Source organism: Triticum urartu, chromosome 7A, assembly GCF_056163025.1.
Source record: "Triticum urartu cultivar PI428250 chromosome 7A, HENAU_Tu73, whole genome shotgun sequence".
Lineage (NCBI taxonomy): Eukaryota > Viridiplantae > Streptophyta > Magnoliopsida > Poales > Poaceae > Triticum > Triticum urartu.
In genome coordinates, this window is record NC_141879.1 from 33,931,520 (window position 1) to 33,944,801 (window position 13,282).

General features: G+C 48.8%; 2 pseudogenes; one reads left to right on the forward strand and one right to left on the reverse strand.

The window, feature by feature from the left end:
• Positions 1 to 1,662: 1,662 nt before the first annotated feature.
• On the reverse strand, positions 1,663 to 8,860 carry LOC125518210 (bisdemethoxycurcumin synthase pseudogene; annotated as a pseudogene).
• Positions 4,057 to 7,380, forward strand: LOC147957363 (uncharacterized; annotated as a pseudogene).
• Positions 8,861 to 13,282: the final 4,422 nt, after the last annotated feature.

The following is a 13,282-nucleotide window of genomic DNA, read 5'->3' on the forward strand; positions in this document are numbered from 1 at the left end:
CGTGGGCTCCTAAAAATACACGAGAAAATGGGTTGAGTGGGGGCAGGGTACTAGCCCAAGTGGGGGCAGACAAGTACACGCACGATCAAGTATACGTGGATGAGAAAATCGAGTGGGGGCAGCTGCCCCCACAACCTCTAACATGCGTCCGCCCCTGGTTAGTCATGTGAAACTACAAATTAGAGAGCTGACAGTATGAAGGACGATCTTGGCCGGGTAGAGCCTATAAACAGAACAGCTGCGCCAAGGCACAGGGAGTTTGCGACAAGAGTCATCAAGGAGCGGTTATGATGTTTCGTTTAGAGCCGAAGACATCCATGAAAGCGCATGTGGTGACATGACGGCGCCACTGTGCGGCGAGGAGGGGGGAGTAGCGAATACATAGATCCTCGCGGCGGATGGAGGTGCTGGGAGGGGCAACCACCGGAGATACTCATTGTAGAGGCGGCGGCGGCGCAGGTCCGTTTCATCTCCCAAGAGAGAGAGGAGAAGTCGGGAGGGAATAGTGTGGAGTGTTGAGGGCGAAACCCACCAGCGGCCCATTCATACCCCCTGCTAGTTGGACCCGATGAACCACAGGCCTCCAAAAATTCTACGGGAGAAGCGTCCCTTTTAGCACATCCACGCTAGATTCGTCTTATGGCGCGCTAAACATAACTTTTACGTGAATAGGACGGCCATGTACGATCAGATCGCAAGAATGGACGGTTCCGAAGTCTAATAGCCTAAGAGGCTTCCTAGAGTGCCTAGTTGTAATGTATCTAAATAAGAAAGAAGGTTCATGGGGCCTATGGATCCTTAGCAATTCATGCAATGTTGAACACCGGAAAATACAATTTCTTTTTCTTTTCTAGAGCTATAGGGGATGATACAGAGTTACCGAATAAAGCAGATTCATTAACAACTGAATTTACAGATACAAAATAAAAAAGGCATTGCCTTAGTATCTTCTAGACATTTTCTAGAACGATCCATGTTTCAAGGAACATGGAAAATTTTAGGATATTGTACCCTGGTTTTTCTCCGAGACAACAACTTTGTCTCGACTCCTCGTAGAGTCTAGAAGACCATGAAAGGTAATTAGATGTAAATTTTTTATTACTAGGAAAAGGCTTATAGTCGGGGTCGTATTAGTGGCAGACATAGCCTAGGACCCGCCAAAATTATATTGTGAAGGTTCTAGTGGCGGGTAAAACAAGCGCACATCACTGCTAAATGCTCAGCAGTGGTGGGCAGTAATTTTCACCCGCACTCCTAAGTTCTCACAAATTATCCGTGGGATAGAAACACTACAATATTTCCCAAACTCACGCCCAATTTTTTTCTAAACAAATATCGAAGTTATCAGTGGCAGGCATAAATAGGCGTCTGCCACATATCTTGTAAATAAGGAAATTGCTTGAACAAATCATGTTTATTAATTCAGAATAGTCCAAGTGCGAGCATGGTGCTATCAATGGTTTATATTCAACATAGAAAAAGTTCAAAGGGAAATGCTGCAAAAAACTTCAGTTCTATGTGGAAGGCAACTATCTCCGTTCGCTGGAGAGTGTTTAGTTTGTACATGAAGTTCATCCGTTTTCCCATAATACTTTGAAATTTTTACTGTGCCCAATAGGGATCATATGATGAACCCATGCCAATTTTCGAACATCTCATAGCTCATTTGTATTCAAACAGCGGGCGCTCGTGGACGTGGGGGTCGGCACCCACGATGACGGCACCGGCGCCGTCACCGAACAGCCCCTGGGGGATGAGGGTGTCGAAGGTGTCCGTCTCGTGGGGCGCGCAGAAGGCGGTGACAGTGAGCTGGACGCAGGCCACGAGGACACGCGCGCCACGGTTGTTCCCAGCGAGGTCATTGGCTAGGCACAGGGCTGTGCACACGGAAGCGCAGCCATTGAGCTGGAGCACGGTGCGCAGGACATCATGGCGGAGGCCGAGGAGGGAGACCAAGCGGACATCGGTGCCCGGGGCGTGCGATCCCGTGTTGGTGTTGACGATGAGATGGGTGATGTCGCCCGCTGGACGGCCCCACTCGGCGATGGCGTTCGCAGCAGCCGACGCGGTGAGCTCCGGGGCGGCGGTAGCCACGACGTCTAGCCGAGCGTCGAGGGACAAGTCCGGGTGCGTGGCGAGCAGTTTGTCTATGTGGTGGAAGAAATGCCTGCCGATGCCTGTCATCCCGCATAGCTTGGCGAAGGTGGGCTTGAGGTGGGTGAGGTGGTCGCTGTTGGTGACGCGGAAGTAGTAGTCGGTGTAGTCGCCCTGGGGCACGCAGTGGGGCGGGTTCGCCGTGCCGATGGCCAGCACCGACGCTGGCTCATCCGCACGCTGCGCAACACGGATCTCACGGACGGCGGTGTTAACCTGCATGTGTGTATGTATGTGTATGAGGTGTACTGCATGTAACGTTGTACTCTAGTCCTAGTCTTCAGGATCATAACCACCACTCCACGCACAAGGCCTGCATGCCTATGCATGCGGGAGGGCACTAGTAGAAAAAGGGTCAAACGTGAAGCACATTAGTGCCGGTTTGAATTTGAGCCGGCACTAATGATACCATTAGTGCCGGTTCAAACGGCTATGCATTAATGCCGGTTCATGTTGAACCTTTAGTACCGGTTCGAACGGCTATGAATTAATGCCGGTTCGTGTTGAACCTTTAGGTTCGTGCCACGAACCGGTACTAAAGGGGTGATGGCAGGCTGGCGTCAGGCCGGGGCCCCACGATCACCTTTAGTACCGGTTCGTGTCACAAACCGGTACTAAAGGGCTAACCTTTAGTACCGGTTTGTGCCACGAACCGGTACTAAAGGGGTCTGACCTATAGTACCGGTTTGTGACACAAACCGGCACTATAGGGCAATTTTCAAACTCTACCCCCCCCCCCCGGGTGTGTCGCCATTTCAGTTCTGAAAAAATCAAAAGAAAATGATAAAAACTTCAAAAAATAAAATCCTTCGAGAGGTAGTTATATTACTACATCTACTAGTTAGGAAAATTTGAAAACTTAAATTTGGACATGTTTTGCAAAAAGTGTAGGGAAAATGTAAAACGGCTATAACTTTTGCATACGATGTCGGAAAAAAAGTATAATATATCAAAAAATTTAGCACGAAAATCCGCATCCGATGGAGACCGCCTCGGCCTGTTTGCAATTTTTTAGAATCCTAAAATTCCAAAAGGAAAAAAGATATGGTCAAATTTAAGTTTTTTTTAAAAAAATTGTTAAATCTGGTCAAACTACTTATTCAAGAAGTATTAATGTTACTACATAATTATTCAAGAATATTAGTGTTATTAAATAATTATTTCAATTTTTTGAATTTTGGTCAAATCTGGTCAAACTATGGTCAAACTATGGTCAAACTTATTCAAGAAATATTAGTGTTACTAAATAATTACTGTTTTTTAGAATAATAGTTTCAAACTCAAATAGTGAAATGTGTGACTTCATGCTTAAGCTAAACTCCTGAGGGTTAATAGGATTGGCATCTTACTATTGTCAGGAAAACAACAAGTGCAGACTTGGAAACGAAGGAGAATAGAACCCAAAAGTTAAGCGTGCTCGGGCTGGATTAGTGAGAGGGATGGGTGACCGGTCGGGAAGTTAGATGATTTAGAATGAGTGATCCACACTTGAGCAGTTAAGAGAGGTGATTAGAGACTAAATCACCAAATAATTCAGAAAAATTAAAAATTGAAAAAATAAAAATAAAATCCAAAATTTTCAAAAAAAAACCTTTAGTACCGGTTGGTAACACCAACCGGTACTAAAGGTCCCCTATACCAGGGCGCGAGCTCACGCCACGTGGTGGCACTTTAGCGCCGGTTCGTGCCGAACCGGTACTAAAGGGGTGGGGCCTTTAGTGCCCACCAATTAGTGCCGGTTATGGAACCGGCACTAAAGGCCCTTACGAACCGGTTTTAAAGCTCCGTTTTCTACTAGTGGGGCATGGCTCACGGCCTATATAATGTACCTGTAATCTCTCTGACTGAATATACAGAGTGTGTGTGCGTGGTCATCCGATCTCTATCTTGGTATCAGTCGCCATGGCCTTCGAGGACCTCTTTGGCGATCTCCCCCTCCCGGCTGCTCACTCCTCCACCCAGTCTTCTCCTCCGGCGACCTCCCCTTCCCTCCCGGCTCCCGCTGCCTCCACTGCCCTCGCCACCGTGCTCGCCCCCTCCTTCCCCCTCCCGCCGATCCCCTCCTTCATAATTTCCACAACGACCACATCTCCAATCACATCAAGTTTAAACTTGATCCTGCCAACAACAACTACATCAAATGGCGCACCTTCTTCACCTGCGTCCTCACCCAGTACCGCCTTCAGGACCACATCGCCCATCCTCCTCCCCCCAACCCCGACGCGGCCTGGCTCGCCATCAACCAGCGCCTCGTCCTCTGGATGCTTTTCACCTTGGCGGATTCCCTCCTTGAGCTCATCATGGGTGGCGCCGTCGACATGTTCACGGCCTGGCAACGCATCCGCGACTACTTCCTCGCCAACTAGGGGGCGCAATACCTCCACCTCTTGCACCAGTACCGGAACCTGAAGCAGGGCGATCTCACCGTCATGGAGTACGCCCGCCGTCTCAAGGCGCTGGCGGACGGCCTCACCGACACTGGTCACAAGGTATCTGCTGATGATCTTACCATGCAGTTTCTCCATGGCCTTGACGCCCGCTTCGACACCATCGGCACCATCCTCGGCGACACGGTGCCCCTTCCTCCCTTTGAGGTCGCGCGCTCCCGTGTGGATCTCGCGGAGTACACCATCAACCTGCGGGCTGCTGAGGCCAGTGCCGCTGCCCTCACTGTCTCCGGCGGCTCCTCCACCACCAACGACCGCACCGATCGCGGTGACCGCGGTGATCGCCAGCCTCCGCCTGGCCACGGCGCCGGGGGTGGACGCGGCTCTGGTGACCGTGGACGTGGCCGTGGTCGCGGTGGCGGCCGCGGTCGTGGTCGTTTCGACTCGGCTGGCCGCGGTTCTTCATCTCAGCAGCCGTCCCCGTGGATGGGCTACTTCGCCCCGTTCGGCATGGCTCTACATCAACCTCGCCCTGGCTGGATCCCTCCCAACGCTGCCGGCGTCATTGGCCCTCGCCCCGGCGTCCACTCCCAGGCATACCCGCTGATGTTCCCGGGCTCATCGTCTTCGCCTCAGCCGCCACCTCCCGTGGCGTATGGTGCTCCTTCCTGGGATCATGTCGCGCTCTTCAACCACGCCTACGGCCAGCAAGGTTTTCCCGGCACCAGCGCTGACTGGATCCTCGACTCCGGCGCTGCCACGCACGTCACCAGCAACCCTGGTAATCTCTCCTCGTTTTGTCCTTTACCTAAGCATTTTCCGTTGAGCATCATCGTTGGCAGTGGTCACCGTCTTCCCATCGTAGGCACTGGCACTACTTCTCTCCCTCCCACCAATCTTTCTCTCCGTGATGTTGTCATTGCACCTGGCATTATTAAAGATCTTATTTCTGTTCGTAAACTTTCTTCTGATAACAACGTTGAAGTCGCTTTTAACCCTCATGGTTACTCTGTGAAGGCACTTCCCACGCGGACACCTCTTCTGACGTCCAGTAGCCCGGGCCCGCTCTATCCATTCTACGGCACCTCCGCCTCCACAACCTCCGGCGTGTTCGTCACCAGCTCCGGCGACTTGTGGCATCGACGGCTCGGCCATCCTAGCAAAGCCACCTTAGCTTCTTTATCCCGCACCCTTCTTCCCGATTGTAATAAACAACTTAGTACCATTTGTAGTTCTTGTCAGCTCGGGAAGCAACCCCGTTTACCTTTTTCTTCTCCAAATAATTGTACCACTGCACCATTTCAATTAATCCATTGTGATCTGTGGACCTCACCGATTGTGAGTTTTTCGGGCTACACCTATTATCTCATTATTCTTGGCGACTACTCTCACTATTCCTGGTCCTTTCCCCTCCGCCACGAGTCCGAAACGTCCTCTACCCTACAACGCTTCTTCACTTATATCTATACCCAATTTCACACGTTAATCCAATGCATGCAATGTGACAACGGTGGCGAATTCACAAAACCTCCCTCCGCACCTTCTTCTCTACGTACGGCATCATCTATCGCCTCTCTTGTCCCCATACGTCTCCTCAAAATGGCAAAGCAGAACGCATGCTCCGCACGACCAATGACGTCGTCCGCACACTTCTTCTTAACGCCAAGCTACCTCCCACCTTTTGGGTTGAAGCTCTTCACACCGCTACACACCTCCTCAACCGTCGTCCCTCCACCACAACGGCCTCTCTCACGCCCTACTTTCTTCTCACCGGCGTGCACCCCTCGTATGATCATCTTAGGGTTTTTGGGTGCCTTTGTTTCCCTAATCTCTATGCCACAAGCCCTCACAAACTCGCCCCTCGCTCCACTCGGTGTGTTCTTCTTGGCTATCCTCTCGAACACAAAGGTTATCGGTGTCTCGATCTCCAGACTCGCAAAGTTATCGTCTCCCGACACATCATTTTTGATGAGTCCACTTTTCCCTATGAGCCACCCACACGCTCGGTCACTTTGCATCCTGCCACACCGGATCCCACCACGGATCCCGTGCCCCACCTGCGCGCAATCCCCTCCGGGATTCCCCCTCCCTCCAACGGTGGCCTGACGACCCGATCCGCCTCGCGCTCCGTCCCACCAGCCACCCCGCGCCGCGTGCTCCCACGCTCCCCCACTTCCCCGACCAGGCCAGCCCCGAGCCCCACCTCGCCCCACGCGTCGCCCCACGAACCACCCAACCCCGATTCCCCTGGCCCGTCTGTTCCCGATCCGCATCAATCCCCACGAGATTCGCCTGCTGTGCCAGCTGACCCGCACCGATCCCCACCAGATTCGCCTGCCACCTCTCCTGAATCCACTTCGCGTTCTGCACCCACCACTCCTACACCGCCACGTCGCCCAGTTGTTCCCGTAGCTCCACCAACTAACTCACATAAAATGACAACACGTGCCAAACGCGGTTTTGCCCAACCACGCCGTCTCTTTTCACACTAACCTCCTCTGCTGATATCTCCCCTCTACCTGCCACATATAAATCTGCTCTTAAGGACCCACATTGGCACGATGCTATGCTCGACGAGTTTAATGCTTTGATAAAGAACAAAACTTGGTGTTTGGTTCCCAGACCTGCAGGTGTCAATGTGGTTACTGGAAAGTGGATTTTTCGGCACAAATTGCATCCTGATGGCTCCTTGGCTCGTTACAAGGCCCGCTGGGTGCTCCGGGGATTCACTCAAAAGGAAGGCATCGACTACACTGACACGTTTAGCCCCGTGGTTAAACCAGCCACCGTTCGTGTTGTGCTCAGCATCGCCACTGCCCGCTCTTGGCCCATCCACTAGTTGGAAGTCAAAAATGCCTTCCTTCACAGCGATCTTGGTGAAACCGTATATTGCGCTCAACCAGCAGGCTTCATCCATCCTTCCTATCCCAACCACGTGTGTCTCCTCAAGAAGTCGCTTTATGGGTTGAAGCAAGCACCCCAGACCTGGTTCTTGCGTTTCCGGTCCTTTCTCCTCTCCTTGGGGTTTATTGCCTCCAAGTGTGACACATCACTTTTCATCCTTCAACGCGGATCCTCTATGGCCTACCTGCTTCTGTATGTTGATGACATTATTCTCACCGCCAGCACCTCCTCCCTGCTCACCTCCGTCATCGCCTCCCTCAATGCCGAGTTCGCCATGACTGACCTAGGTAACATACACCATTTCCTTGGCGTCAACGTCGCTTGCTCTGCATCTGGCCTCTTCTTATCCCAACAGCAGTACGTCCTTGAGATACTCGATCGGGCCTCCATGCTGAATTGCAACCCGATCTCCACTCCCATCGACACCTCCGCCAAGGTTTCTGCCTTTGATGGTGATCCCCTCCCCAACCCCACACACTACCGCAGCCTCGCCGGCGCCTTGCAGTACCTCGCCATCACCCGGCCTGACATCTCTTACGCTGTCCAACAAGCCTGCTTATTCATGCATGCTCCCCGCACAGCTCATGTTTAGCTCGTCAAGCGGATCCTTCGGTACCTCAAGGGCACTTCTCACTATGGGTTGCAGTTCTACCGCTCTCTGTCGCATGAACTCGTTGCCTACTCCGACGCAGATTGGGCCGGGTGCCCAGACACACGCAAGTCCACCTCTGGCTTCTGCATCTTCCTTGGGCCCAATCTTGTCTCTTGGTCTTCGAAACGGCAACACACCGTCTCCCGCTCTAGTGCAGAGGCCGAATATCGGGCTGTGGCCAACTGCGTTGTCGAGGCCACTTGGCTTCGCCAACTTCTCCGAGAGCTTCACCGACCGCCATCCCGTGCGACTGTTGTTTACTGCGACAACATCTCCGCGACATATCTCTCCTCCAATCCCGTGCAGCATCAACGCACCAAGCACGTCGAGACTGATTTACACTTTGTCCGGGATCGTGTCGCACTGGGAGAAGCCCGTGTACTACACGTTCCCTTTGGCTCTCAATTTGCAGACATCTTCACCAAAGGACTCCCCTCGGTCGTCTTCATGGACTTCCATACCAGTCTGAACATCCATCCAGGCGGTGTTCCGACTGCGGGGGGGTGTTAACCTGCATGTATGTATGTATGTGTATGAGGTGTACTGCATGTAACATTGTACTCTAGTCCTAGTCTTCAGGATCATAACCACCACTCCACGCACAAGGCCTGCGTGCCTATGCATGCGGGAGGGCATGGCTCACGGCCTATATAATGTACCTGTAATCTCTCTGACTGAATATACAGAGTGTGTGTGCGTGGTCATCCGATCCCTATCTGGCGGTGGCTGGGATGCTGCTGCTTGCCATGGTGACTTTCCTGCATGCAATATTAAGTAGAGTCAGTTTCCTTGAAAAGCGATCGATCTTTAGGTTCCAAAAAACCCTTACCTTCTACTCATATTCTACTTGATAGATAGCTGAACCCGAGAGTTGGATGAAGTGGAGACGATCGAGGGATAGTAGTAGTAGTAGTAGTAGTATGTAATCGGTGTCTCTGTGATGTCAAAAGATTGTGCGTTGGTGTGGATATGGTTGTGGTTGTTGTTTGCCAATCACTGTTTTGATCGTTTTAGTGTTTTCTCTCTCTTAGGTATAGATTTGATCTTATGTGACTTTGCTCTTTGCCGTCATGCTTTTTCCTTTTTCTTTGTGTATGTGCGTTGGTATTGATTGTGGGCATCCTTGCTATGGAGAGGTTGGGTGTGTCTTCATTGTGTTTGTATCCGCTCGATGCTTCATTTTGAGTCAATAAAATTCATGTAGTGTTGAAAAACGGATGTGGTGCTAACCACGCTCTTGGCTGCCGAGCCACTCAATGTCGCGCCTTCCGACCAGCATGATGTGTTGACTGGTCGCGTTTGCTCCGGGTCGACATGAATGTGTTGCCAAAGGCAAAGATATGGTTGCAAATGACACATGGGAGAGGGTTTCCGATGGGACAGTGTTGTCGGACATGTATGAGGCGGAGGTTCGGAAGCCAACAAGTCTCTGGTTTGGTACTGGTTTGCTGGAATTCGGATGCGCGGATGCAGCCGCTGACGTATGTGGCACCATATTGGATGGTAGAAAACATTCACACACTGTGGTCCGGACGTTTATGATTTGATGCACTGCGGAGGTCCGGACGTTTATAATTAGTTAGGCCAACACAAGAATTTTTGTACTCCATCAATCTCTCTACTATTAAAGTAGAATCGAACGTCGTGATGGTTCGACCTCCTCCTTCCCATAGACACATCTTCTCCCGCTACCCTGCGATCGCTACTCCCCCATGGCCCCACCTCGTGCAATCCACGTTGCTTAGAAACAAAAAAACCCATGTACCCACATCCCACACCCATCGCCCCCAAACCCCAACCCCCTCAATGCCCATGCCGCCTCTCTCCCCAGAAAAATCGCAGCCGCCTGCCTCGTCCTTCCTCGCTCGACTCGGCTGATGCGACGAGGACGGACGACTCCTTCTATCCTCTCACCCACGACCTCCCACTTTCTCGCCGTCGACCCCTGCTCCGTCTCCGCTTGCCATCCTTCGATTTCTCGCTGGCAAACCCTACGCCGTCTCTGCCCGGCATCCCCTTTCCCCGAGATAACTTCCGCGGCAGCCAGGGAAGTTGGGAACCTCACCGATCGATGCTCATGGCCTGACTACACTTGCCGACCAAGGCCGTCGACTGCTTACAGCAGCCCGGCTAGGTTTCTGGTTTAGGTCATGATTTAGTACTACTATCTTAACATCCCTGCAAGGCCATGGGCATGAATGTCTAGCTCCACCTTGACCACTTCATCCCGCAGTCGTCGTCGTTCGCGACCATGCCAAATTCCGCGATTTGAGTCTGTTGCGGCCATGAACCACCCAAGGCAAGGTTGTCACCTTGGGAGGAGTATCTTATTGAGGACGCGATGTTACAGGTGCATCAATCTCCATCCTCTCCTTAGTTTTCGCCATGTTTTGCCCGTGCCTGCAGCGCGTGTTGCTCTTGCATTCTAGAATTTTTGGTAAGCTATGCCATTCTTTCCCATTACTCGGATCTTACTTGTCTTGTCCATTGACACAGCCATGATTCATTCGGTGTTTTGACTTCTGAGTTGTGTTGTGAGATTAATTTGGTGCAGATTACAATTTAAATGGAGCATGAATGATTTTTCAGATCAAGTGGAGAATAAATGATTCTTTAGATTTTTTTTGTTGTGACACAAATATATGACGTGGGTCTGATGGCAGATTGATTAAAACCTTTGTAAAGACTATACACTGAGAATTGCTATATCAATAATTCTTTCATGGGAGTTGAAATAAAATCCTTGGTAGTTATGAACCTGGAAAAGGCTTGCTCATTTTTATTAATTTACTTTTTCAAGTTCTTGGACAAAATGTTCGGAAACATGTTTGTGTTATCTGAAAATCTAAGGAGAGGATGATCCTTGGTCAAGATGTATAAACCACTAGCAGATACTGAAACCAATGTTTGAGTTGTCCCTCTTAACAAACATGGTAATGTCAGAGTATAAAATTCTGAAACCAATATTTCATCTAGCCATGCCTTTGGCAGACAGCAATACGTACACCTAGGAAATCTCACTTGCCTTGAGATGGATTGAATCTTATAAGTAGCTTAGGTAGCTAAAGCTAGCTCGAATCACTGGATTGATTGATGGATTAGCAAGATACACATATATGAAAGCTGATTGGATAGCCATGAAGGTAACTAAGGTGCCTTATATTCATATTTCTTCAACTCACGGTGGTTACAAGCTATGTTTATGTTTCTTCAACTCACAGTGATTACAAGCAAGGAGACACATGCATTTATATATGCTTATATAGCACCTCACTAAGTGGAATTAGGATTTCTATACTACTTGGGTAAGCAAACCGTGCTTACCTCTAACAATCAGTGAGATCTTGAAGCACCAAAAAGAGAGGACTAACTGATTAAGTTGTCTCTTTCTTGACACCATTATCTGCTGCAGGTAGTTCAATATATAACATTTTTGCAAGAGAGGAAAAAATGAATTGTGTTCGGGTGAGCCCAGACACAACACATGACACATCCCACATTTTGTTTTTCATATGATCTCTACTTAACTACAAGGTAACCAGTTGAAGGATGCTACATTATGATGTTTTTGCTTTGTCACTAAGCTTGAGGACTTCAACTTTACCGGCATTAGAATGAAACTTTAGTTATAGTGTTATATATGGGATATGAGGACTGTAGGAGTAATGTGATTCGTTTCTGTAGGTTGTGGTAGCAACTTGGATGCAGAGGAACAGTAATTTAATTTGGCTGCTAAGGTTCAAGGTAAGGAAAAAAGAAATATTGTCCCATCGTTTATCTTTTGTCTGGTTATGGTCATAGTGTATTTTAAGCCCATATGATTTTCTATGGTCGTGAATTATATATTCACATGTATGTAGAAACAGTAAGATTAAGTTTGTTTTAGCCTACAAATGGGTTCTCCAGTTTCTGCTTATGTTTGCTTGCCTATAAATTTTAAAAGACATGCTATTTTATCATTAGAAGCGTCCTCTTAATATTACTCATATTTGAATCATTTACAGCAGATAATGCCTTTGACATTGAAAGATATTGCATCTTATGAGGCTACTAATAGGAGAAATGTCGCTTTCTGTGTTGGCGAGCTATGCAAGAACGGTGGTGCTACTGCACTGAAGTACGTATATATCTCTATGCAAGAACGGTGGTGCCGCAGCACTGAAGTATGTATGTATCTTATAATGACAGACAGTCCATGGCCACATATATAGAAGCTCCTCTCTGGAAAAATGGGGAAATGACTATTACTTGAAACGTGTTGTGCATGATTTTTTTATTATGTTTCAAAAGCCTAGTTGCATAGAAATGCACATTAATTGATACATGTATCACTTTCTCCACTGATTCATATTCCATTATTTATATGAAAGGCAAGGGTAGATGCCTGGAGGTGAGGAGTAGTTGATGAAAACAATTTGGTTACCACAACTCTTATTAGTGGCAGGTTGTAGTATATGAATTGCTGCAGTGTTCTTTCATAGTCTTTCTTATTAGCTCTGTTTATTTCTCGTGGAGTGGTTGACCTATGTAGTGTTCTAAAATACAAACTGCCGGTAAGCATATTAGCATCTGCCGGTATTTCCATTCATCTTAGAAAGACTAGAAATGATGAAGAACTGTCATGCAAGCATATTGGCACCAGACTTCAGGTGAGACATCAGTTTACATCATCGAAGTGTTAAGATAGTTAGGTAGATTACTTGAAATTGGAAGAAATTGCTTTATGGAACAACACTCTACGTGTGATATGCTAATTAAACAGGTACATAAGTTCATTCAAGGGTTCGCCATCAAATTGCTATGGTTGTCTTAAGTCATGGACTACTAATGATATATAAATCTAGAGGTTGAACTCGTATTATACGCTGAGTGCTGTCAATTTTTTCGAGAGAATAACGAGGCACGGTACGTGCTCTATTCTTCGTGCATAACTACATATGCATTTGTACCTTATCATATACGGTTTTAAAAAGCATACCTTTTTTCATTTCTCATCACACTGATTTATACGCTGTAATTATGCTGAAATCGGTTGCGCCAAAGAGAGCCACCAAATTGGGCCAGTGGATAGAAACACATATTGATGTTTCTGAGTCAGCTGAGAGGTAAACAACATGGACAAGCAGTAATTGGGCCAGGCTGGTACTCGCTGGGCTGAAGAGCCATGCCACCCTTGCTGCGTATA